Raw genomic sequence first — 26409 nt, forward strand, 5'->3', positions numbered from 1 at the left:
AATTAGTGTAGCTATTGTTTGCTGCTAGCGCGTAATTATAGAGAGAATTTCCTTTGTAGTTGCAGTTTTTCATTGTTGTACAGTAAAACAGTTGTGGCTTGCATGTAGATTTGCACCAAGTATTTCGCAGCTGCGCTTGCAATTAACTAGATATCATTTTCAATGCTATGTTAATGTGCTTTCTTATTTTGCTCTTCAAATTCTACTTTTCTGTGTTGTCGTGTGAAATATTCTGACAATAATGGCGTGTGAAAAACGTAATACTAGGCTCCAAAGTAAACTGAGAAATGACAGTGAAGACGAAAGCAGTGTGTTAGCGCCGCCGAGTAATGAATTAACTAATGTTCAAAGTAGTAATTTGGTAATTGTGCATAGAGAAATGGAGCGGGCTGCAAATAATGGTGTAGACAGTGAAACAATTAGTGAACAGGGAAGCATTATCGATCGATCGGTCGGCAACAGTTCGCCTCAGGAATCCGAAATGACAGGACACAATCTTGCAAATACTGTAGATTCAGGTTTTGCGTCTTCACCGTTTTCTCAAATAAGTCAAGACACATTTTCTGCTCGTCAAAATGTGAATGTTGCCGGTGCAACTTCACTGCCGAAAAGCACAGAGGAACAGATTCCTGACACTAATACACTATTATTGCAATTAATGCAACAAATGAAACAAAATCAGAGACAAACACAGCAACAGTCAGACACAATGGAACAAAATCTTCAAAAGTTAGACATAATGGAACAAAATCAGAGACAAACACAGCAAAAGCTTCAAAAGTTAGACACCACACTTGAACAAACACGTGAAGATTTAACTACTGAGTTAAATAACATTGAATCGAAATGTCAAAAAGTCTGTAATGACGTAAAAACACATTTGTGAGCATTTTCAACCTATTTTTTCGTGGCATGAAAATGCATTACAGAATCACGAAGCAGCCATAAAAGAACTGCAAATTATTGTTTATGAAAATCATGAGACCTTACAGGCTAAAATTGACTCAGTTGCATCTACCGATTCAATTACGCAACTTGCAAAAACTCAGGAAAACTTAAAGGACACAGTAGATACTCTGAAAATTGGTTCAGAAATACACATGGAGGAAATTAGTTCATTATCAGAGAAAGTAGTTGGACTTTCGGATCAGCTAAATAATTTATCTACGAAGGTAGATGATAATCTGAATGACACAAAACCGGTAGTCTTTAATGACACAGAAGAGTGCGAGCAAATTAGGAAATTCAAACAAAATCAGAATCAAATTAATACGCAACACCAAAGAGAAATCCGGGAAGTACAAGATCAGCTGACACAGGTAATACAAGAATTACGTATTTCAGAGGACATTCGCGCTCCAATACGGGAAGAGGGACACAGAAATACGGAACAGCCACAAAATAATAACACAGGGCACTTCGTAAATTATGAAAGAAATTGGCAAGGTACACCGAATTTTGAGATGGAACCGCCGAAACGACGTAACAATGACCGACATGCGACTCGCCGACATGATGATTTTGTCTATAAGATGTTCATTACTACACGTAAATTCAAAACATTTAAGAATTATGGCAACGACATTCATCCACAAGCGTGGCTTCATCAATTCTCTCATTGTTTTCCTCCCAATTGGTCATTAGAACACAGATTAGAATTTATGTGTGGCTACTTGGAGAATGAACCAGCTGTAAGAATGCGATCGGTCATTCACGATTGTCACAGTGAAGGAGAATTTTATCATGCCTTCCTCTCAGCGTATTGGTCTCAAGCTACACAACACCGAGTAAAACATAGCATCATGATGATGAAACACTTTGAACAATCTGAATTTTCCAGTCTTTTCAAATATTTTGAAGACATGTTGCATAAGAATCAATATCTTTCAAACCCATACAGCCCTTCAGAACTCATCCGCATTTGCTTAATGAAATTGCCTGAACATTTAAGAAATATTATTTTGGCAGGACGTTGCAAAGACGACATTGAAGCTTTTCAGGGACTCTTACAAGAATTAGAAATTGACACAGACAGTCGCGGGATGCGGAAACAGGAAAACAATCACTACAGGTCACATCCGTCACAATTCCGTGACGACAGAAACAATAACTGGACACGACAAGACTATTCTTACAACGTAAATCGTGACCAAAACAGACACCACCCGTATGACAACCACTGGCAGAGTAATAGTTACAGAGAAAGATCGCATTTCCGTAGTAATGAATATGACAGAGACAACCATAGAAACAGACAATTTGGCAACCGCAACTATTATTATCACGGGAGACAGAATAACTTCAGACGCAACGGTCCACCGTGCAGTGATAATTCAGGGAGAAATTCTCCACTACTTAACTGACAAGAAAGAAACTACAGGAACTACCGACATGACGACAGACGATATAATCATAACGACAGACCTGAATTTCATCAGAACTGGCGGGATTTAAACAGGGCTGGGCCCCCTGGGCAAGGTGAATTTGTAGAAGTTAGACCTCCAAATCTCAATAACGACGCGCGACAACAAAGGAACAGACAATGACTCGCACTGCAGGCAGCCGCGTGCGCCGGCTGGCTCAGAGAAAAATAACATAGACGCTAACATTGAGAAAAATTCCAGTATTCTTTACCGACGTATACCACATGATAATTGCGTTGAAGTTGAATCACTGCGTACTAGGAAGAGTGAAGGTTTACACCACATTTCACATGTAAAATCATTTATTGGGAAATAATCAGCTTTTTAACTTAGTCTTTGCTATAAAATTTTTCACTTTACATTACTAGTATGCTTTGTCAGACTTAGAATCTGTTAACATGCAACAATGTCTGAAGTTAAATATCCAGTCAAGAACCAAGAGAACTTATTTAAACAGAAATTAGCACTGCATTGTGATCGTGAACAGAGGACACGGTGTTACTGTGTGTGTACATTCTTGCTTGTTAGTTGCACGATTACGTAACGACTATAAGGCTTACGTACTTAGAACATATACTGCTAATGAGATTTTGATGCAACATTTTGGTTTACTTGAAAAAACATTCCTTATTTGAAGTAGTTTTTGTGAGATTAAAGATGACTTAGTATTTGGTTTCTTTGACAGCTACACGATTATATCACGATGCTACTAATGTGTGACACAATTTACATTGTTGCTTTTGTGGTGTTTCTGTTTTATATCTGCACAGTTTTTCTGAATTATTCTGGAAAGTAAAACATGTTTTAGTAGTAACTTTTGTGGTATAGCTACAATGAGACAGCCTTTTTCGTAGCACAACAATACATTACATTATAGCACTTTCTTGATCACAGTAAGGTACGTAATAACTACGATATCTATACGCAAAGCATTTCACTTTCGTTTATGATGAGGTAAGTCCATTGATTTCAGCAGAACTTTGCTTACTGAGGACGATAACTACGACACTTCCACAGAATTATCTTACAGCAAGACGCACATTTAGCGCTACAGGACACGCATTTGAGTGATTAATTTTGTACTTAAACCATTTATTTTTCAAGATTTTTGATTTACAAAGAAAGTTTTCCGTGATACATTTCATTCCATTGCTGTAAACTGTAACACCTGAGGGTATAATTACATTAATCCTCAGGGGGGTACACACCTACATTGTGTACCATGTGCATGGCAAGCACAAGGAGCCCTAGCTAATATGGTATTTGCTTATACAACTTTACACGTCAGTACCATATTCCTTTAACACAGAATTACACCGCTATCTGATTATTTAACAGAGAAAGAAACATTTTTTTTAATACGTCAGTGACAGTTGTTTACGTAATTACATAATTGGATAACGTCACACTTATGAAATTGTATTTTGTCTGTACTTTGTGAACTGTTCATACGTTTTTCAGAACCATTGTGATACATTGAGAGCTTTGAATGATGTATTTGGTATGGGATCACGATTTTTAAAGTACATTTGAGGCATATGACACTTTTGACATGAGCAGAGAATTTTTTTTAGGTTTTGAAATTATTGGAGGAAGCTACGACGATTTTGAGAGTTGACTGAGGTGCTATGATGTTATTATTACGATGACTATGTGTATTATGCTGTTGCGGTATGTTTATGATGAATAAGCTGATGTTATATGAGTTATTTGATTATGCTACGTATCTGTTATGATGAAATATTGAAGAAGTGTCGACGAATAAAGTAAGGAATAATGAGTAGTGGTTAGGGGGACTGGTTTGTGAAAAAGGTTGTTGGAAACCAAGAATCGTACTTTAAGAGTAATGGAATGTATGTAACTGCGTGAATGTATTACAATGTCGACGAAAATTTTTTGGACACTGTATTATCAATAGGATTTTGTTCCTACAGATTTGTAACACAAATTTTTGACCTGTGAAATATTTTTATATGAGCCTGTCACTGTAGTGGAAACTGCTGTCGTAAATATTTCGGTAAGAAAGTTAAGTGACCACCTTCACGTAATGCGTTGTGTGCACCCAGCTGCGTGACAGACGCCTGGAAAAAAGCCATTAGTGTGTGCCTTTCAGAGGCACAGGTGGAGAAGAAAAAAAAAGAAAGGATTATCCTTGCTATTGACATTCCTTTGTAGAAAGCATTGTAAATACGACACCCTCAAAATTGGAAACATGATTATACTGTAGAGTTCTTAATTTATGATATTTACTGAAACGAAATGATGAGAAACATTTCGTGTCTATTGTCTTGCTAGTTGAAAGATTGTTTACTGCATTATGAAATACCATATGGCTAGTGAATGACGTTTCACGCCTTGCTTTGCCTATTTTGTTTAATATCTAGTTCCTAGCTGCACTGCAACATTGGTTAAAATAAAATTTTATAGATGTACTAATATAGATATTTTATGCCTACAGATCCAGTAAAAAATAACTTTATGATGGATGTACTCCAAAAAAATGAGGGAGCACGATAAGACATTTCAACTTCACAGGAATTGCATGTATAATTTTTGTCAGTGACTTGGTAACTTGTCTGCTAGAGCAAGTTACAGTGATGCATCACTCTAGTGTTAAGATGTGACATAGGTATTAAACATGGCCATTTTTACTGTAATATTTTTTCTGCTTGAGCTCCGTCATGTTTAGATATAAGTCATCGCATTTGCTGCTGCTGTTTGCCCGGCATAATGTTACTGAATTTGACTTTGTATTACGCTGTTAAGCCAGTTTTACTACGGATTTATTTGTCTTGTTTGCTGCACAGTGCTTTATATTGGTTGTAATATTGCAACTGCTTTGCTAATTTCCATTTTTTTGTCATTGCTGTTTGTGTTAATTGTTTTGTGCTGCTGCATTGCCTTGTTCCTTAGTTTATGCATCTGAGCTCAGTAGATTTAAGTTAGCTTAAGAGGGGGTAGCCTATAAGAGAATGAGTTGCGATGAATTTGAAGAAATGCACTGAGAGGTTATACGAGAAAAGTACAGAAAGCAGGTATAGATAGGACTTTTTGGAAATAATGAAGAACGAAGGGAGATCTCCGAGAAGTAAAGAAAGTTTTGTTTGCAAAATACTGCAGTAAAACAAATCCTGTCCTTTCCTTGTGTTATCCCAATATGTGTTTGTGTACCCTTGTGTATTTATGTTCTTCCTGTCTTTATATATTTATCTGATAAGACTTATGTTGTAGAATTTTTCTAATACTCAGCCACATGAACTATGATGAGGAATACTGTTATCCTCAAATATAATTTGCATTAATAATATGTTATTTACTTTGTAAAGATGTTAGACATTATTAATTCTTTTCTGTTTTAATGCTCATGTGTGAAGTTGATGTTTCAATAATTATTCTGATCTTTTATGTATTTACTTATGTCATAATTCCTGTAACACTGATGTATATGTTTATTACTATTCTTTTGTAAAGCCCCTATTACTACAAATGTTATCTGTATTATTATGTTTTAATGATGTATTTTGTGCCTTTGTTATTGTATTCTTATGTTATAAAATTGTAATTGATAGCAGTTCATCAAATTAAGTAACTTGTAAGTTACATTTCACTGCACACATTTCTGTTGGTCATAGTTGTTGTTGTTGTGGTCTTCAGTCCCGAGACTGGTTTGATGCAGCTCTCCATGCTACTCTATCCCGTGCAAGCTTCTTCATCTCCCAGTACTTACTGCAACCTACATCCTTCTGAATCTGCTTAGTGTATTCATCTCTTGGTCTCCCTCTACGATTTTTACCTTCCACGCTGCCCTCCAATACTAAATTGGTGAGCCCTTGATGCCTCGGAACATGGCCTACCAACCAATCCCTTCTTCTGGTCAAGTTGTGCCACAAACTTCTCTTCTCCCCAATCCTATTCAATACTTCCTCATTAGTTATGTGATCTACCCATCTAATCTTCAGCATTCTTCTGTAGCACCACATTTCGAAAGCTTCTATTCTCTTCTTGTCCAAACTATTTATCGTCCGTGTTTCACATCCATACATGGCTGCACTCCATACGAATACTTTCAGAAATGACTTCCTGACACTTAAATCAATACTGGATGTTAACAAAGTTCTCTTCTTCAGAAACGCTTTCCTTGCCATTGCCAGCCTACATTTTATATCCTCTCTACTTCGACCATCATCAGTTATTTTGCTCCCCAAATAGCAAAACTCCTTTACTACTTTAAGTGCCTCATTTCCTAATCTAATACCCTCAACATCACCCGACTTAATTAGACTACATTCCATTATCCTTGTTTTGCTTTTGTTGATGTTCATCTTATATCCTCCTTTCAAGACACTGTCCATTCCATTCAACTGCTCTTCCAAGTCCTTTGCTGTCTCTGACAGAATTACAATGTCATCGGCGAACCTCAAAGTTTTTATTTCTTCTCCCTGAATTTTAATACGTACTCCGAATTTTTCTTTTGTTTCCTTTACTGCTTGCTCAATATACAGATTGAACAACATCGGGGAAAGGCTACAACCCTGTCTTACTCCCTTCCCAACCACTGCTTCCCTTTCATGTCCCTCGACTCTTATAACTGCCATCTGGTTTCTGTACAAATTGTAAATAGCCTTTCGCTCCCTGTATTTTACCCCTGCCAGCTTTAGAATTTGAAAGCGAGTATTCCAGTCAACATTGTCAATAGCTTTCTCTAAGTCTACAAATGCTAGAAACGTAGGTTTGCCTTTCCTTAATCTTTCTTCTAAGATAAGTCGTAAGGTCAGTATTGCCTCACGTGTTCCAGTGTTTCTACGGAATCCAAACTGATCTTCCCCGAGGTTGGCTTCTACTAGTTTTTCCATTCGTCTGTAAAGAATTCGTGTTAGTATTTTGCAGCTGTGACTTATTAAACTGATAGTTCGGTAATTTTCACACCTGTCAACACCTGCTTTCTTTGGGATTGGAATTATTATATTCTTCTTGAAGTCTGAGGGTATTTCGCCTGTTTCATACATCTTGCTCACCAGATGGTAGAGTTTTGTCAGGACTGGCTCTCCCAAGGCTGTCAGTAGTTCCAATGGAATGTTGTCTACTCCGGGGGCCTTGTTTCGACTCAGGTCTTTCAGTGCTCTGTCAAACTCTTCACGCAGTATCATATCTCCCATTTCATCTTCATCTACATCCTCTTCCATTTCCATAATATTGTCCTCAAGTACATCGCCCTTGTATAGACCCTCTATATACTCCTTCCACCTTTCTGCTTTCCCTTCTTTGCTTAGAACTGGGTTTCCATCTGAGCTCATACAAGTGGTTCTCTTCTCTCCAAAGGTCTCTTTAATTTTCCTGTAGGCAGTATCTATCTTACCCCTTGTGAGATAGGCCTCTACATCCTTACATTTGTCCTCTAGCCATCCCTGCTTAGCCATTTTGCACTTCCCGCCGATCTCATGTTTGAGACGTTTGTATTCCTTTTTGCCTGCTTCATTTACTGCGTTTTTGTATTTTCTCCTTTCATCAATTAAATTCAATATTTCTTCTGTTACCCAAGGATTTCTACTAGCCCTCGTCTTTTTACCTACTTGATCCTCTGCTGCCTTCGCTACTTCGTCCCTCAAAGCTACCCATTCTTCTTCTACTGTATTTCTTTCCCCCATTCCTGTCAATTGTTCCCTTATGCTCTCCCTGAAACTCTGTACAACCTCTGGTTCTTTCAGTTTATCCAGGTCCCATCTCCTTAAATTCCCACCTTTTTGCAGTTTCTTCAGTTTTAATCTACAGTTCATAACCAATATATTGTGGTCAGAGTCCACATCTGCCCCTGGAAATGTCTTACAATTTAAAACCTGGTTCCTAAATCTCTGTCTTACCATTATATAATCTATCTGATACCTTTTAGTATCTCCAGGGTTCTTCCAGGTATACAACCTTCTTTCATGATTCTTAAACCAAGTGTTAGTTATGATTATGTTGTGCTCTGTGCAAAATTCTACCAGGCGGCTTCTTCTTTCATTTCTTAGCCCCAATCCATATTCACCTACTATGTTTCCTTCTCTCCCTTTTCCTACACTCGAATTCCAGTCACCCATGACTATTAAATTTTCGTCTCCCTTCAGAATCTGAATAATTTCTTTTATTTCATCATACATTTCTTCAATTTCTTCGTCATCTGCAGAGCTAGTTGGCATGTAAACTTGTACTACTGTAGTAGGTGTAGGCTTCGTATCCATCTTGGCCACAATAATGCGTTCACTATGCTGTTTGTAGTAGCTTACCCGCATTCCTATTTTCCTATTCATTATTAAACCTACTCCTGCGTTACCCCTATTTGATTTTGTGTTTATAACCCTGTAGTCACCTGACCAGAAGTCTTGTTCCTCCTGCCACCGAACTTCACTAATTCCCACTATATCTAACTTCAACCTATCCATTTCCCTTTTTAAATTTTCTAACCTACCTGCCCGATTAAGGGATCTGACATTCCACGCTCCGATCCGTAGAACGCCAGTTTTCTTTCTCCTGATAACGACATCCTCGTGAGTAGTCCCCGCCCGGAGATCAGAATGGGGGACTATTTTACCTCCGGAATATTTTACCCAAGAGGACGCCATCATCATTTAATCATACAGTAAAGCTGCATGCCCTCGGGAAAAATTACGGCTGTAGTTTCCCCTTGCTTTCAGCCGTTCACAGTACCAGCACAGCAAGGCCGTTTTGGTTATTGTTACAAGGCCATATCAGTCAATCATCCAGACTGTTGCCCTTGCAACTACTGAAAAGGCTGCTGCCCCTCTTCAGGAACCACACGTTTGTCTGGCCTCTCAACAGGTACCCCTCCGTTGTGGTTGCACCTACGGTACGGCTATCTGTATCGCTGAGGCACGCAAGCCTCCCCACCAACGGCAAGGTCCATGGTTCATGGGGGGGGGGGGGGGGGGTTGGTCATAGTATATGGACAATATGTGAGAAGTAGGGACTCATAGTGTTTGCACGTGTGTTAATAATTCAGCAAGGGACTGGATAACAGCATTGCTCGTTCTAAGGACAATTCCAAAAACTTTGTGAGTGCACAAGTGGTGGTTTATGGACTTGCTACATTCTCCGCAAGACTCTTCGATGGTGATTGTGCACCTGCACAGTCGCAACAGATGGCTGCTGGCCGTCTCTACAAGGACTGAAGTGGGTCTGCATCTTTGATGGCCCACCAATACCATTATTTCTACAAGGACTGCAGTGGGTCTGCACCTCTGGTGGCCCACCAATACCATAATCTCTACTAGGACTACAGTGGGTCTGCTCTGCGATGACCTACCTACCAATATTCTTCAAAACGTCGAATGACTCTGCTGTGGGTTTGCTCTGTTGTGGCCCATTACCTGTCTGCACGTCGAGAGTCAGCACTGTCTTTTCGTTGGAAGGACAACACTACTTCTTCAAGACTGCATGGAAATCCACTACTTCTGTGTGCATTTTCTTCTACTGCTCAGACTTTCAGAAAAACACTGCTGTTTTACTGTGATGAACGATCAGGACTGTCTTTATGGACTGGGAGAAAATTTTAGCTTTTGACCAACATTGTATCAATAAGTGTGTGCATTTGATTTCTTTGTTATTGTAATTATGAAAAATTTTATCAAATCATTATTGGCCACTGCCCAAAACAATTTGTAAAATTTTTTGTGGGGAACATGGGGGCTATGTAAGTAGGCTGTTTAGGTTTTTATATTGGTAACACCACGTAGCGCTCTGTATGAACATCACTGACTGTGCTGTGTGCAGTCTGTGGCTAGTTTGCATTGCTGTCTGCCATTGTAGTGTTGGGCAGCTGGATGTTAACAGCGCGTAGCGTTGTGGAGTTGGAGGTGAGCCGCCAGCAGTGGTGGATGTGGGGAGAGAGGTGGCGGAGTTTTGAAATTTGTAAGACTGGATGTCATGAACTGCTATATACATTATGATTTTTGAACACTATTGAGGTAAATACATTGTTTGTTCTCTATCAAAATCTTTCATTTGCTAACTATGCCTGTCAGTAGTTAGTGCCTTCACTAGTTTGAATCTTTTCTTTAGCTGGCAGTAGTGGCGCTCGCTGTATTGCAGTAGTTCGAATAACGAAGATTTTGGGTGAGGTAAGTGATTTGTGAAAGGTATAGGTTAATGTTAGTTAGGGCCATTCTTTTGTAGGGATTTTTGAAAGTCAGATTGCGTTGCGCTAAAAATATTGTGTGTCAGTATAAGCACAGTCATTGTATAATTTTTCAAAGGGGACGTTTCATGTTCTCTCTTATTGTTAGAGTGCCCTACAATGTCTGGTAATCGCTTATACCTGATTGTCCCTTATTTCCTACGTATTCTTGGAGCGAACACGTCCTTTGTGAGTAATGAGTGAACCAGGTATCTTTAAGAAAGATTACGAAAATTTAAAAGATATCCCCGCAGATATACCTTAGCAACAGAATCACGATCATGCTCATCATCAAGTTGCCAGAAAATTCTTTTACGAGGGTCTCAGCACAAAGTCCCTTGGAATCCAATGTTGTCGATGCAAGCTGTTGCAAATACGCTCATTTAGACGCATTCTGTGTCTACCCTCCCTGAAGCACGTTTTTTCGTCGTATCCTCTTGTAACTGTGAAGTCGTGGCTTTACTTTCAAGAATGAACAGACTCACAGTCAGTGACATTAAATCTTCCTTCACACTTTTCATTGGCATTGCTATAGGTGTTAGTTGTAAACAACACAATTTGTAATCTTCGTGCGTACTGAAAAATTTCCAGGTACCTTTAGTCTGTTTTAGACAGTCAGCAAGTCAAATCATTTGCAGATACCACAGAGAGACCAAACTGTTCTCTGCTTTTAATGCTGATGTCGCGAGGGTGCGGTCAACGTCAGCCAAGCCGTTGGTGATGACGTTAACGGCGCTGCAATATCCTCCACAACTGAGCGGTTTGTATGCATGCCGTTCGTGTTATCGTTGAATTTTAGTAATGTAGCACCCTAGACACTTGATATTATCGACTTAGGCCTGAAGCAACCTATCTTATGGCCACACAGTGGATGTGAGGTACACAGGAGCCAACATGTCAAGCAGCTAATTTGGTATGGTTCTGTATTAATGCTTCCGTCACTAATGAGCTCGTCGTCGACGAGATGCTGGACCTTAATCTTCCTTTTTATATGGATGCACTCGCTCTCTTGTACCCCTGACGCGCTCTCTTCGTGGCTAACTCAATATGACGGCATTTGGGCTTTTCTATATCGTGAGTGTTGGTGGTAGGCCATAATGCGCCATCGCAGCGAAGGGGTACAGCGAAGTAACAGGTCCACTAGCATGGGTGAGAGCGGAGGCACCGACTTTTTGTTTCGCTAGAGTACATAATATTGATTGGTTGGTTGATTTGGGAAAGGGGACCAAACAGGGAGGTGATATGGTCTCATAGGATTAGTGAAGGATGGGGAAGGAAATCGACCGTGCCCTTTCGAAGGAACCATCCTGGCATTTACCTGAAGCGATTTAGGGAAATCAAGATGGCCCGACGTGGGTTTGAACCGTGTCCTTGCGAATGCGATTCCAGTGTGCTATAACGACTGTGCCACCTCGCTCAGAGTCTGAGTATGTAAGAGGTACTGATACTGATAGTAGTGTGGCGTAGTAAATTTTACGGCTTACACACCGCTGGCTGGCAGGTATTTTTGGAGCTGAGTGCGCCTCTTTTCCTGCAGGAGTACTGTCTCTCCGTTTTGTTGTAAGACAGCCAAGCGCTGCTGGTTACGCGCCAGAATGTGCGGAGGAGAGTCGTGAGATTTTCGTGAGGAATGGTCGCATGTTGATGTGGTGCATCAAAATTATATGAATAGTTTGCTAAGGGCATGAACAAATAAATACTTATAAATATCTCGCATGTAAGATCTCACATATAACACCCAATCATCAAGAAAATCAGCAGAAAAAATTTCAACACCTAGTAGCTACTCTAAATAGTACACTTCTCAAAAAATATAGGAAAGAGGAATTTCTAAAATGCAAAATGGGGTGGCACACCAGTTCTAATGTCTGGATCAGCAAAATGGACTCTAACCACCAGTCAACGGAGCAGTATTGAAGCAGCACGGAAGAGACTCCCAAGACCGATAGCTGGTTATAAACTCATTGATCGGATAATACTGAAGTCTGAAATGAAATAGGTGTCAAAAGCATAGTAGCAGAAAATAGAGGAATACAGAAAGAAATGGCATGTTGGCATGAACACATTCAAAGGATCTCAGCTGTGAAACCAGATTGGTTTGTACTCAGAGAGCGCGCAGGATAATGTTATGATTGAGGATGCGGCCGTAAACAGTTGTACTGTGAGTTGCACAATCAAAAACAAAACTTTATTTTTCTAAGAACGACTCATTTACACATTGCTGTAAGAGATCACAACTAAACAATACGGATAAAGGGCTAGTTGAAGAACTTGAGATGCTTTCTGGGCTGAAGGCCCAAAACCACACTAAAAACAAGGACGGGTGAAGGCCTGGCTTAGAAATCAAAGCAATTAAAAATGGAACGTAAAAACTTTTTTTCCTTTAAGACAAAAACATGCAATTGAAAACAATTAGCGGCAGAAGGCCTACACTACACGTCTTAAGGACAACTTTAATTAAAACATATTAATAAACAATTTTTCCAACCAAGAAATTTCTTTTTAAATTTACAACAGAATGGCCAAAAGCCTAATTAAAGAAATATTAACTTATTGCACGGCTGAAGGCCAAAACAAATTTGAAACAACAGCTGAAGGCCTGAACAACAAGTCAGACAAACAATTTAAAATAAACCTCTTGTTTCCTATAAAAAAAAATCCTTTAAAGAATACATGCAGTGAAGGCCTTATTAAAGGGGGTTCACGTAAATCCTAGGCTGAAGGCCACACATAACACATCGAACAACTAACGGGTTAGGGCCTGGATTACAAACAACTTCAGATAGAACAAATTTTAAGGAATTTTTAAAAAAAATAAAATCAGTCTTCAAAATTTTAATTTAAAAAGGCTGAAGGCCTTTATGTAAAATTTAAAAAAAAACAGAATTAATACATGGCCGATGGTCTAAAACAAACAGAACAAGTGGTGCTCAGAAGTGTTCCAAGGGTCGGCCTGAAGAAGGTAGCTCAAACGTATTGGATGGCAACCCAAACTAGGTATGGCCCAAGGACAGACCAACAATTTAACCAGTTCCCTTCTGTGCGACCAATGACACAACGATGGAAAATATCGGCCGAGTACGAGGATACGAACAGCACTACGTCTTCAGAAATCCGCGTTTAAAAACAGCCAAGGGAACAATAACCACTCTAAGCAAATATGAACCAAACAACTAAAAAGGCTGTCGAACTACACGCCGTGCCGGACAGCATCAACACGACAAGGAAATGCACGCTGCTGGAAAAGTACGCTAACAACCAGGGCAGGTAACTGGGGCGTTAACGGCCACAGGGCAGAAAATACCGCTGGTGCACTTCACTGGTAAGTAACAGTCAATTTAATAATTAATTACAATATAGGAAGACGGCTGCAAGATTTTGCTGACCCTAACACATCATACGTTGCTGCTTGCCCGAACAACTCAGGGAGCAACATAGTACGACAGTATTCTTATCGATAAGCGCTGCTGCTGTCACTCATGGGCAGGCAAGCCAGAAACCTAGTGACGCCAGTAAATCGAATAAGAAACGGGACGGCAGTACCGCAAAGAGTAATAGACAAGAGTAAGAGTCAAGTAATAAGCGGCACGAACACGAGCCGCGCACGGCTCAAGCTGAACCAGTAACTAATTATTGGATTGGTACATAAGTTCGTAGTGTTTTTCCATAAGTTTGATAAACACAACAGCTACACATAACAGAAACTTCAATGATCAGTAATATATTACTTACAACAGTCTGCCGAAGCTGGGGTAACTTATCGATTCTGCGGTGATGGAGATGTCGTGTGGCTAGGGCCTCCCGTCGGGTAGACCGTTCGCCTGGTGCAGGTCTTTCGATTTGACGCCACTTCGGCGACCTGCGCGTCGATGGGGATGAAATGATGATGATTAGGACAACACAACAGCCAGTTCCTGAGCGGAGAAAATTTCCGACCCAGCCGGGAATCGAACCCGGGCCCTTAGGATTGACAGTCTGTCACGCTGACCACTCAGCTACCAGGGCGGACTCCGCGGTTGTAGAAATCACGTGGTTATGAGGCGATTAACACGTCGAGCCACGTTCTAGCGCATTTCCATCTGGAAAGGGAGTTCCTTGAAGGCTACTTTATGGAGAGCGGGAGAGGGGAAAATCTGAAGGCGCAATATCAGGTGAATAAGTTGGGTGTCGAATGACTTGCCATTCCAATTCCTGTGTATTGTTTTTTTGTCAGTCTAACAGAATGCGGGTAGGCGTTATCGCGGAGTAGAATCACCATTCTTCCTGGTCTTTGGTCTTGGATTACGTCCGCAAGACGTCTCAGAGTTGTTGACAATAAATGTCGGCAGCGATGGTTACACCCCAAGGAAGCAATTCGTAGTACAACACACCGTCTCTCTTCCACTAGATGCATAACATTATCTTCTGAAGATGAACGCACGGCTTTGTACGGGGGATTGCTGCTTTGTTTGGGCTCCACCATCCCTTCTTTTTTCTTATCTTGGCATAAAGGCCCCATTTCTCGTCGACAGTAAAGATACAGTATAGGAAAGGTCAGTGTTGTTCAGAAGCGAATTGATGAGGAGCAAGCAGAGATGCTTGTATGACCATCTGCTGCTTTCTGTGATTTTAGCTTTGAGCTTGCGGTGCCCGTTCACTGGATTTTTAAATCTTTCCCATCGCACGATGCTGAAAGCTTCATAATTCATCACATCTGCCACTTCTCGAGTACACTAACGTGGATAATTGTGGATTAATGTCTTTAAACTTTCTCTATCGAACACCGAAGGTCTTCCAGAACGTGGAGAGTCACTAATGCCAAAACGATCCTCCTTAAAACGAGAATACTGTTTTCCTGGTGCGCTCTGTCCAGTGGCAATATCCTCACGCATGGCACAAATGTTCATAGCTGCGACCGCTGCTCTCACTCCTTTCGTTTAACTCAAACAGGAGAATATGTCGGAAGTGTTCCGGTTTCTCCACTTGGCCCTCCATTTTCTAGCGTCCACAGCTTCACTCACTATCTCCAAATGACAAAATGGGAATATGTAAACTCAAACAGCAACAGTGAGCTAAAAATAAAAAAGACAATCTACAAATAAACCACAGTAATCTGAATACCAACGTACAAAACAAAAGCGCTACGAACTTATGCACCAATAGTATACCAGTATTTACCTCGAGGGAAAAAGAGATGTTGGCCGTCGTAAAAAGAGATAGAAAGTCCAACTGTAATCTACTTGAAATTGGAACAGACAAGAATGACAAATCCAGAACTGGATATGATGATTTTTGATTTCTGAGTCTGGAAGTCAATAGTATGGATAATAGTGGGCGTAGTCAAATACGAAATTAGTTGACGAATCTGTCTCTTTGTCGTCAGTTGGATCCGTTAGCGCAACATATTACTTTCAGAACAGTTACGTAACGCTGTTTTGGGCAGTTATAATGCGAAAGATTAATTCAGAAAAGCAATACAGCATTGTGTAAGGAGTGTGTCAGAACTCTCCATTACATTAATTAAATATTACATTGAGTATCAAAAACAATATAGCCAACTTAAGGCTATTCTTTGCACTGTGTAAGATTCTGCGATTCTCTATGGAAATAAATAAGTCCTCAGATATCGATAGTAACAATCTGAGGGCGAAACATGCGAGCGCAATTCTAAGCACTGTTGTGAGACGAGGTCTGTCTGCGAGAGTAAAATTTCAGTAGTGTTGGTCGAGAGCTCGGAGACACAAGACGTGTCACGCTGCCTCCCGTCGGCAATGGCAGATCTTACCACACTCAAGGCCTGATTTCATTTATATGGCAAGGAGAGATTTAGACAGCTGAACTACGCTTGAAGATGGAATTCAAGGTAAAATTCGCAGGCGTAGCGTAAAGCGCAATTGGAGGGTTAGGCTCGTAAGTGTTAGTCCGACTCTGCAATAATCTCATGTTTTGCTTGTCAGTCAAAGAAGCCTTCTTGTCCCCCAAATAATAATAATTATTCTTCACATCTAATTGATAAATATGTTGTGGTTATTAAATGTTAATGAAACTTTGAAATAATTTGTTAATCTGGCACTCAGCCATTATTGATACTTGTAAGATTATTGTCAAGCATTTCGCCATTATTAATACTTGCCAAACTATTATTGGTCATGAAATGAAATGTAGTGTGACGAGTGCCTCCCGTTGGGTAGACCGTTCGCCTGGTGCAAGTCTATCAATTTGACGCCACTTCGGCGACCTGCTCGTCGATGGGGATGAAATGATGATGATCAGGACAACACAACACAACACCCAGTCCCTGAGCGGAGAAAATCTCCGACCCAGCCGGGAATCGAACCCGGGCCCTTTGGATTGACAGTCTGTCGCGCTGACCACTCAGCTACCGGGGCGGACATTATTGGTCATAATGATTTCTGAAGTTTTTAAACAGACTTAATTTATGAAATCCTTTCTTACAAATTATTTAGTAGTTAACAGTATCCAAGCAAATTCCTTATTTTTACATTCATTCTTAGTAACGATAAGCTTTAGCCGCTGCTGCTGCATGCTGCTGCGAATTGCTGTAAACCACTTGGAAGAAGGCAGTCATCTAAAGAGGTGAGTGCAAAACGTAGGGCCAAAACAGAGACATTGACACACCACAAGACGTCATGTACTCTAATCCAGTAAATTCCGTTACACAAGCCAGATTCTGCATTACTTCTAATTTCTTATTCAAATACGCAGTCAGATAGCTTAGATATTCATTGTTAGAGGTTCATTTGTTCCTGTAGTTTCTCATATTCAAATACGCAGTCAGATAGCTTATCCAAATGTTAGTTTTAAGTTTTTCATGTAACGATCTGTTGAGGGTTTAAATGACAGTGAAACTGACACTCATACAACACGCAGACAATGTTATGCAGGTTAGTCTGATTACTGATAGCTCAGGTTGCTTATCGAGTCCGTTTTCACAGAAGTGTCTCTAAGACTGATAGAGACAGGTTGCTCAGTGTAAAAGTCGGCAAACGTGGGGAACATGTGAGATAATTTTTAGCTGTAGGAACAGCGTGTAATATGAGACATAATTTAAATCAGACAATTTAGTGTGCAAGGCGATTTAGTAGATGCATGATCTGGGTCATGTGTGAAATTTTCGGTAAGAAGTAATCTCGCTCAAGAAAGCTTATAGCTCTGTCCAAGTCTTACGTGACCATAGCGCTTACAAATGTTGCTGAGCTGGCGATGTTACTTGTAACTGAGAATGTTTCTAATGTATTTAATTTGTCTTCGGAAAAAACTACAGTTATTGAGATCGACTGTAGAACTGCATGGCAAAAGTTGTCAGAAAGTTGTAGGTATTGTTCCAACAATCTTCCAAGCATAGTGGACACTTTTACTATCCCAAACAGCACTAAGACGAAACATGGTACTGAGAATAGCATTGTGTTCAGACGCCTCATCACATAGCACAACAAACTCGCAAGTATCTTGTTGCGTATAGACCACATAGATGATATCTGTGTTCTTAGACTAGATGGAAGACGTGAACACTTGAACTTGTAATAAGGAACTAACTGAATACCACCCCCCTCTGCTCATTTTCCTATGTGTTACCAGTACCTGCTTTCTGACAGATTCTTCTTGTCTGTATGCGTATCATTAGCGCATGGAACTACACTCCTGGAAATTGAAATAAGAACACCGTGAATTCATTGTCCCAGGAAGGGGAAACTTTATTGACACATTCCTGGGGTCAGATACATCACATGATCACACTGACAGAACCACAGGCACATAGACACAGGCAACAGAGCATGCACAATGTCGGCACTAGTACAGTGTATATCCACCTTTCGCAGCAATGCAGGCTGCTATTCTCCCATGGAGACGATCGTAGAGATGCTGTATGTAGTCCTGTGGAACGGCTTGCCATGCCATTTCCACCTGGCGCCTCAGTTGGACCAGCGTTCGTGCTGGACGTGCAGACCGCGTGAGACGACGCTTCATCCAGTCCCAAACATGCTCAATGGGGGACAGATCCGGAGATCTTGCTGGCCAGGGTAGTTGACTTACACCTTCTAGAGCACGTTGGGTGGCACGGGATACATGCGGACGTGCATTGTCCTGTTGGAACAGCAAGTTCCCTTGCCGGTCTAGGAATGGTAGAACGATGGGTTCGATGACGGTTTGGATGTACCGTGCACTATTCAGTGGTGTACGGCCAGTGTAGGAGACCGCTCCCCACACCATGATGCCGGGTGTTGGCCCTGTGTGCCTCGGTCGTATGCAGTCCTGATTGTGGCGCTCACCTGCACGGCGCCAAATACGCATACGACCATCATTGGCACCAAGGCAGACTCTCATCGCTGAAGACGACACGTCTCCATTCGTCCCTCCATTCACGCCTGTCGCGACACCACTGGAGGCGGGCTGCACGATGTTGGGGCGTGAGCGGAAGACGGCCTGACGGTGTGCGGGACCGTAGCCCAGCTTCATGGAGACGGTTGCGAATGGTCCTCGCCGATACCCCAGGAGCAACAGTGCCCCTAATTTGCTGGGAAGTGGCGGTGCGGTCCCCTACGGCACTGCGTAGGATCTTACGGTCTTGGCGTGCATCCGTGCGTCGCTGCGGTCCGGTCCCAGGTCGACGGGCACGTGCACCTTCCGCCGACCACTGGCGACAACATCGATGTACTGTGGAGACCTCAAGCCCCACGTGTTGAGCAATTCGGCGGTACGTCCACCCGGCCTCCCGCATGCCCACTATACGCCCTCGCTCAAAGTCCGTCAACTGCACATACGGTTCACGTCCACGCTGTCGCGGCATGCTACCAGTGTTAAAGACTGCGATGGAGCTCCGTATGCCACGGCAAACTGGCTGACACTGATGGCGGCGGTGCACAAATGCTGCGCAGCTAGCGCCATTCGACGGCCAACACCGCGGTTCCTGGTGTGTCCGCTGTGCCGTGCGTGTGATCATTGCTTGTACAGCCCTCTCGCAGTGTCCGGAGCAAGTATGGTGGATCTGACACACCGGTGTCAATGTGTTCTTTTTTCCATTTCCAGGAGTGTATTTAGAAGATTACGTGGAAGAAAGCGCACTACGTAGCTCCGAAAGGACTTTTTCGTGGTTTCTTAGAGATTTGTTCCATACAGTGAGCATTGTTGGTTCATGAGAACACTTGGCTATGGTTCTAAAGCAGCTTAAATTTGCGCATCCGTGGACCGTGAGCAACGGCAATCCGTGGGAACTAAAAGAAATTATGTGGAGTTTACGGTTACACCGTTCCTAGAAAGTGAGATAAGTTGGCATTGCGAATGGGAAAAAAGGTAGAGATCAACAAGACACTGTAACAGTACGTACTGCTTGTTAGAAAGAAGGCAAAGGCATATCAGAATCCAGGGGGAAAATCGCTCCATTGCCAGTCGGGTAAGGGGCTTAAGTATAACAATGGCTAGTAGAAAGGAGAACGAGGGCTCGTTTAGAACTTCCCACTTAGGAGGAACTACTTGCATAATAAGAGCTTTGGTCTGCAATTTGCGGCGAACGGTATGGCGCACCTGCGACTGCTTTCCTCATATACTGCGTCGTAAGAGATGTGCTAATTTAGCTGCCGCAACGCCAGCGATTAGACGCAGTAAGTCGTCGCGCCACATTTCCTGTCACCAGCGGAAAATGATACTCTCTGGAATCCAGTAACCCGCGGTGGTCGAGAACGTTGCGCTTGCCTGGATAAACAAGTACTGGTACTGTTACATATAGTTTCTATGATTATCTTGCGTTTTTATTTCGAGCCCGGCAAACTTGACGATTAATACATGGAATGAATTCGTATTTTGATAGTGGCCCTTTCTACAGAGCGACTTTCTTCTTCTCACGGTTGCCTATTCGTGACAAGTGGATCTAATACAGCTCTCTTGTCGTATTACTCCCATAATGAGACTCGCCTGTCACGAGTGAACGGTTTTGTTTGCACGTCGGTGCCAAAACTACGTGTGTTGTGAGTGGTGAGTGCTGTCAGCCGTGCAGTTTCAAACTTGAATTGTGAAAGTGAGATTATGAGGGACCGTTCTCCTTACAAAAAGTCGAGGTATAGTAGCAGGGTTAAGGTACTAGCGATAAAAGTAGAGTTTATTAATGACCAAAGGAAAATTTGTAAAGGATATCTTGACAAAACGGGTCCTTTACATTAATGTTGCCACCGTTACGTTCGACGTCAACATCCAACAATCCACTCACAACCGGCAACTAATGGATCTAGCAATGGAGGGTACATAAAGCTCGTCGCAGGGACGCGGAAAGCATAGCAGTCGTCGTAATGCGGAAACAGAGGTATTTATCTGACGTCCGAAAGGCCATCCATGATCATTGGCTTTCGGGCCAAGGGCAGAAGCATTTCCGAAACGTCTAACTTTTGTAAACTGTTCCCATGCCGCCGTGGTTAAAGTATACCGTGCATGACAAAATGGCGCTATCCAAAACTGGAGCAGAGGCGTCTTTTGGGCACCAAGGGTCATAGATGACAGGGGTCAATGATGGCTGCAGATATGTGTACGGGCGAATACAGGTGCAATTGTTGAGCAACTGATAGCCCAAAGGAAACAACTGTGTCTTCTCAACGGCCGTTCAGCGAACTTTGCTGCGTATGGCTCTGCAGCAGGTGCCTGGTTAATGCAACTATGCTGGTTGCTATTTATCGGGGATGAATACAGAACTTTGCACGCCAGTACTGAACTGGACGTCCACTGAGTGGCGACAGGTGGCCTTTTCACAGATGAACCACGTTCTGTACTTCATCGGACAGACGGCCATTGGCGTGTATAGCGTGAAAAGTCTGAAACAGATAAGCAGGGAGCGTTACGGTGTAGGAAATCCTTTCGCAGATTTGGCTGGATGACATTGTCATTGTCGGGAACGACAGAGAAGATAAGGCTGTGAGAAGAGGTTAGCCAATCGGACGCTGACCGACTGCCCTCCAGGACGACAACTCGATAGCAGCGGCATCTATGTGAAGACGATATAAGAGTCGCGACCGACTGGTGGCAGGCCACTTCGAAAGCAGGTTCAACGTTAGCCACTTCGTTAGCCGACGCATCGTGGCCTCTTCGTTAGCAATCTTTACATAACACTGATAGAGGTTGGCAGTCACTGCAGTTCAGTTGACAGACTTTTGTAAGAAGCAGTCGCTAGGACCAGAAGTGTTACTTGTGTTTGACTGTTCTAAAGATGACTGATTATTTTGTTGTTTGCGACACGTCTCTGTATTTGCACTTGTGGATGATCATGTATAAAGGACTACAAGAATTCTCAGACCAAAGTTAAGTATTTGTACTCCTCTTGTTTCAATAAAACAACATTAATACGAGTTGTTTGATTGCTTGTCTAGCGAACCGAGTATGCAGGATTCACAGACACAACAGAACGCACAACGGATCGACACATATATGCATCTACCCTTGTGGACAATGTCCACCCGCAAATGCAGTTAGCCGCCTCCCACTAGGGCAATACAACATGCGGCACAGCTCGCAGTATACATGAGCGGTTCGAAGTGCACCAGGATGACTTTACCTACTCCCCCGGCCACCAAACTCAGCCATTTAAGCACAATCGGGCTGTTGGCGCACTGGATCCACAACCGAGAAATCTAGCGCAGATGACGACGGCCCTTGGAGGCGCGTGGCTCCACATCACTGTCGATACCTGCCACAATCTCAGTTACTCTCTTCCTGAACGTTCCGCAGCGGTCCGAGCTGCAAAATTCAGGCTTCTAACAGATGGTCACATTAATTGACAGGACAGTGTAAATTCTATATATTACTGAGAACTGAAAGAATAGGAGAAGAGTTGTCCAAACTTTCCAAAACAGCAATATTTATTTACTAGAGAAAATACATACGTACAAGCACATCAGGCACTATGAGCACACATCGGATTGGTGCATAAAACTCCGACTTAAAAATAATGTTGGTTGTAATGGAAAACCAAGCGACTGTTTCTGACGACACTGAGCGTCGCATGGCTGAAATGGAAAATCAACCGACTGTTTCTGACGACGCTGAGCGTCGCATCAAAGACATGACGAATAGTAGTTGTTTGTAGTAGCTCCAGCTACACAATGAAAAACCGAAATTTCAAATGTCTGCAGAAACACCAGAGAAGAAGCTACTCACATCTCTTAGGAGAGACACCAGATGTAAAAAATAAACAGTGTTTAATCTGCGCCTTGATGTTTTCTAACCACAAAAACAGCTCGATTAAATTTCGGGCGTATAGCCGCACAAACCGTATTTCTTCTCATAGTGTTTCGGCCATCTTCAGAATGAGCTGCCCTCACTTCGGCCTTTTAAATCCGAAATGTATGCATCCGAAATATTATGAGGAAAAATATGGTTTATGTGGCTGCACACCCGAAATTTAATCGAACGGTTATTGCTGCGCGAAAACGTGTAGGTGCGCATTAAACAATGTTTGTCTCTCCGCAGATTAGTCAGGAGCATTTTCTCTGGTGTTTCGGCAGACATCTGATACTTCGCTTTTGTATTATGTAGCTGAAGTCAGTCCAAACAATTTCTGTTCGTCTCGTCTTTCATGCGACGCCCTGTGTCATCGGAAAGCGTCGGTTTGCTTCCCATTACAACCAACATTATTTTTAAATCAGAATTTTACGTGCCAGTTCAGTATGGGACTCCCAGATTAGTCTAATCCTATATTCATTTTATCGATATATATTAATAATGACAGTAAAACATGAAGAAGAAACAGCAATCCAGGAGTGACAGTAGCGCTGAAAGCTTGGCGGCAGCAGTCAGCGCGGACCAGTGCAGTGTCGTCACCGCTGGAGTACTGGTTGTTCTTCGAGTTTTACTGTACCGGTACCTGTTAACACAAACGATAAAAAAAATATTGCACTAGACTGAACTGGGACCGCTCTATCAAATGGACGTGTAAAATTCCGCTTTAAAAACCATTCTGATTGTAACCGGAAACAAACCGACGTCTTTCGTTGAGACTGGACGCCGAATGTAAAATGTGATGAACACTATGTATCTGGGCTGACTTCAGCTACAGAGCGCAAAAAAAAAAAAAGAACTTGCAGATATCTGCTGAAACACCAGAGGAAATGCACCTGACCACTGTAAGGAGAGACACGCTGTACGTGAAGCATATGCATTATCCTTGTTTTCTTTCCTTAGCGACAAATAATTTCCAGATTTCTTTCCCCATCTACAGCGTGACTATTTCTCTGTTGAAACAGTTTTCATTATTTTTTTATCTTCTTACGTTCATATTTATGCCACTGTACTCTTTTATCTGTCCAGGTATTGTAAAGGTAAATTTTTATATACACTGAAGTGCCAAAGAAATTGGCTTACGCATGTGTATTCAAATACAGAGGTATGTAAAGAGGCAGATACGGCGCTGCGATCGGCACTGGCTTCATAAGACAAGTGTCGCGTAGTTGCTAGATCGGTTACTGCTGCTACAATGGCAGGTTATCAAGATTTAAGTGAGTTGGAATGTTGCATTACAATCTGCGCACGAGCGATGGGGCACAGCATCACCGAGGTAGCGATAAAGTTAGGATTTTCCCATACGACCATTTCACGAGTGTACCGTGAATATCAGGAATCCGGTAGAACACAAAAGCTCTGACATAGATGCAACAGGAAAAAGATCCTGCAAGAATGGAACTAACGACGGCTGAGGAGAATCGTTCAACGTGACAGAAGTGTAACCCTTCCACAAAGTGCTCCAGATTTCAGTGCTGGCCTATCAACAAGTGACAGCTTACGAACCATTCAATGAAACATCATCGATATGGGCTTTGTGTACCCTTGATGACTGCGCGACACAAAGCTTTACGCCTCGCCTGGGTTCGCCATCACAAACACTGCACTGTTGATGACTGGAAACGTGTTGCCCGGTCGGACGAATCTCTTTTCGAATTGTATCTAGTAGATGGATGTGTAGAGATAGGGAGACAGCGTCATGAATCCATGGACCCTGCGATTCAGCAGGGCACTGTTCGAGCTGGTGGAGGCTCTCTAATGGTATAGGGCAGTGTAATTGGATATGACACCACTGATGCGTCTGGACACAACTCTGACAGGTGAAACGTACGTAAGCATCCTGTCTGATCACCTGCATCCATTCGCGTCCATTATGCATTCCGACGGACGTGGGCAATTCCAGCAGGACAATGCGACACCCCACATCTCCAGATTGCTACAGAATGGCACCAGGAACACTCTTCTGAGTTCCGCTGGCCACCAAACTTCCCAGAAATGAACATCATTGAGCATATCTGGGAAGCCTTGCAACGTGCTGTTGAGAAGAGATCTCTACCCCGTCGTACTCTTACGGATTTGTGGACAGTCCTCCAGGATTCATGGTGTCAATTCCCTCCAGCATTACTTCAGACAATAGTCGAGTCCACGCCTTGTCGTGTTGCGGCACTTCTGCGTGTTCGCGGGGCCCTACGCGATATTAGGTTGGTCTATCAGTTTCTTTGGCTCTTCAGTGTATAATAAAACAGTCCCAATCGCATAAAGACGCGGCCGCTTTAAGAGACTAATAACCACTTCAGTGTTTACAAGCCTCGTACAGTGGCGCCTGCTTCTGCCAGCGTCAGCAAACTCCCATGGAGTAAGCAATCTTATGAACACCAGAACAGTGGTCGAAATCGGTCATCAGTCAATTAAATAAGCTTCTTTATGAGGTTAGAACTGTGTTATCACATAAAAAATTTCAACAGAACCGTTGGCTTCCAATAGAAACAAGAGAAAATACTTCAAAAATTTTAGGAAGGTGAATAATTTTATGTTTCTCGACATTTGGTTTCTACTGCGGGAGAATGTTCGAAGGGAAATTATCAGATCCTTCTGTTGCCTTCGCAAAGTGCCACGAAAATAAAGCAATAAAAGAAAACGATTAAAAAGACGGAAACGTGCAAAATTGTTATGCGAAGCGAGTATATTTTAAAAAAATTTGAATCATTGTTGTAGGAATGTCAGCGGTCCCCTTAGTGTTACCCTAGAGGTGTAGACACCGGGTTTGGCCCTCTCCCTTCTCTCGTCATTATCCAACTCAAACATGACACCACACTACACGCGCCCAATACAGTAACCTGCACGTATCACATACACTTAAAGAGACGCGTGTATCAAATGTAGCTAAGGAGTGGTGCCATTCTGCACGAAGGACAGAAGAACCTTTCCACTTAGGCTGCTGAAACTGACCTTCGGGGGTCTCTCAGTCAACAGTGCCATACGACTTTACTTACTTTAGCGATCCTCTCGTGATGCTGATGGGGCCTGATTTATTTATTTAACCTGATCTCATTAGGACCATCTCTTACATCAGACCAGGATTTCACACATAATGTACATTTTTTACATCTTTTTTTACATCATGCATACATAGGAAATAATTTTTATTAGACAAACAGTATTAAAATGATTTGAGTGTCTGAAGAGGCAGTGTCAGTAAATTATAATGACTATCAACTAGTAAAGTTCATACTGGCACTACTTGTATTTCCGTAGCTGCTGCCACTAATAGTGATATTGTAGCAATATAATAATAATAATAATAATAATAGTAGTAGTAGTAGTAGTAATCATAATGATAATGATAATGAGAATAATGATAGTGAAGGTAAAAAATGAATTTACAGATGTACAAAAGAGATGATTTCCAATGTAACGAGTTCGCGGAGAGGAGATTTGCCGCGTGGGATTAGCCGAGCGGTCTGAGGCGCTGCAGTCATGGACTGTGCGGCTGATCCCGGCGGAGGTTCGAGTCCTCCCTCGGGCATGGGTGTTTGTGTTTGTCCTTAGGATAATTTAGGT

The sequence above is a fragment of the Schistocerca piceifrons genome, chromosome 2 (genome assembly GCF_021461385.2).
Source record: "Schistocerca piceifrons isolate TAMUIC-IGC-003096 chromosome 2, iqSchPice1.1, whole genome shotgun sequence".
Lineage (NCBI taxonomy): Eukaryota > Metazoa > Arthropoda > Insecta > Orthoptera > Acrididae > Schistocerca > Schistocerca piceifrons.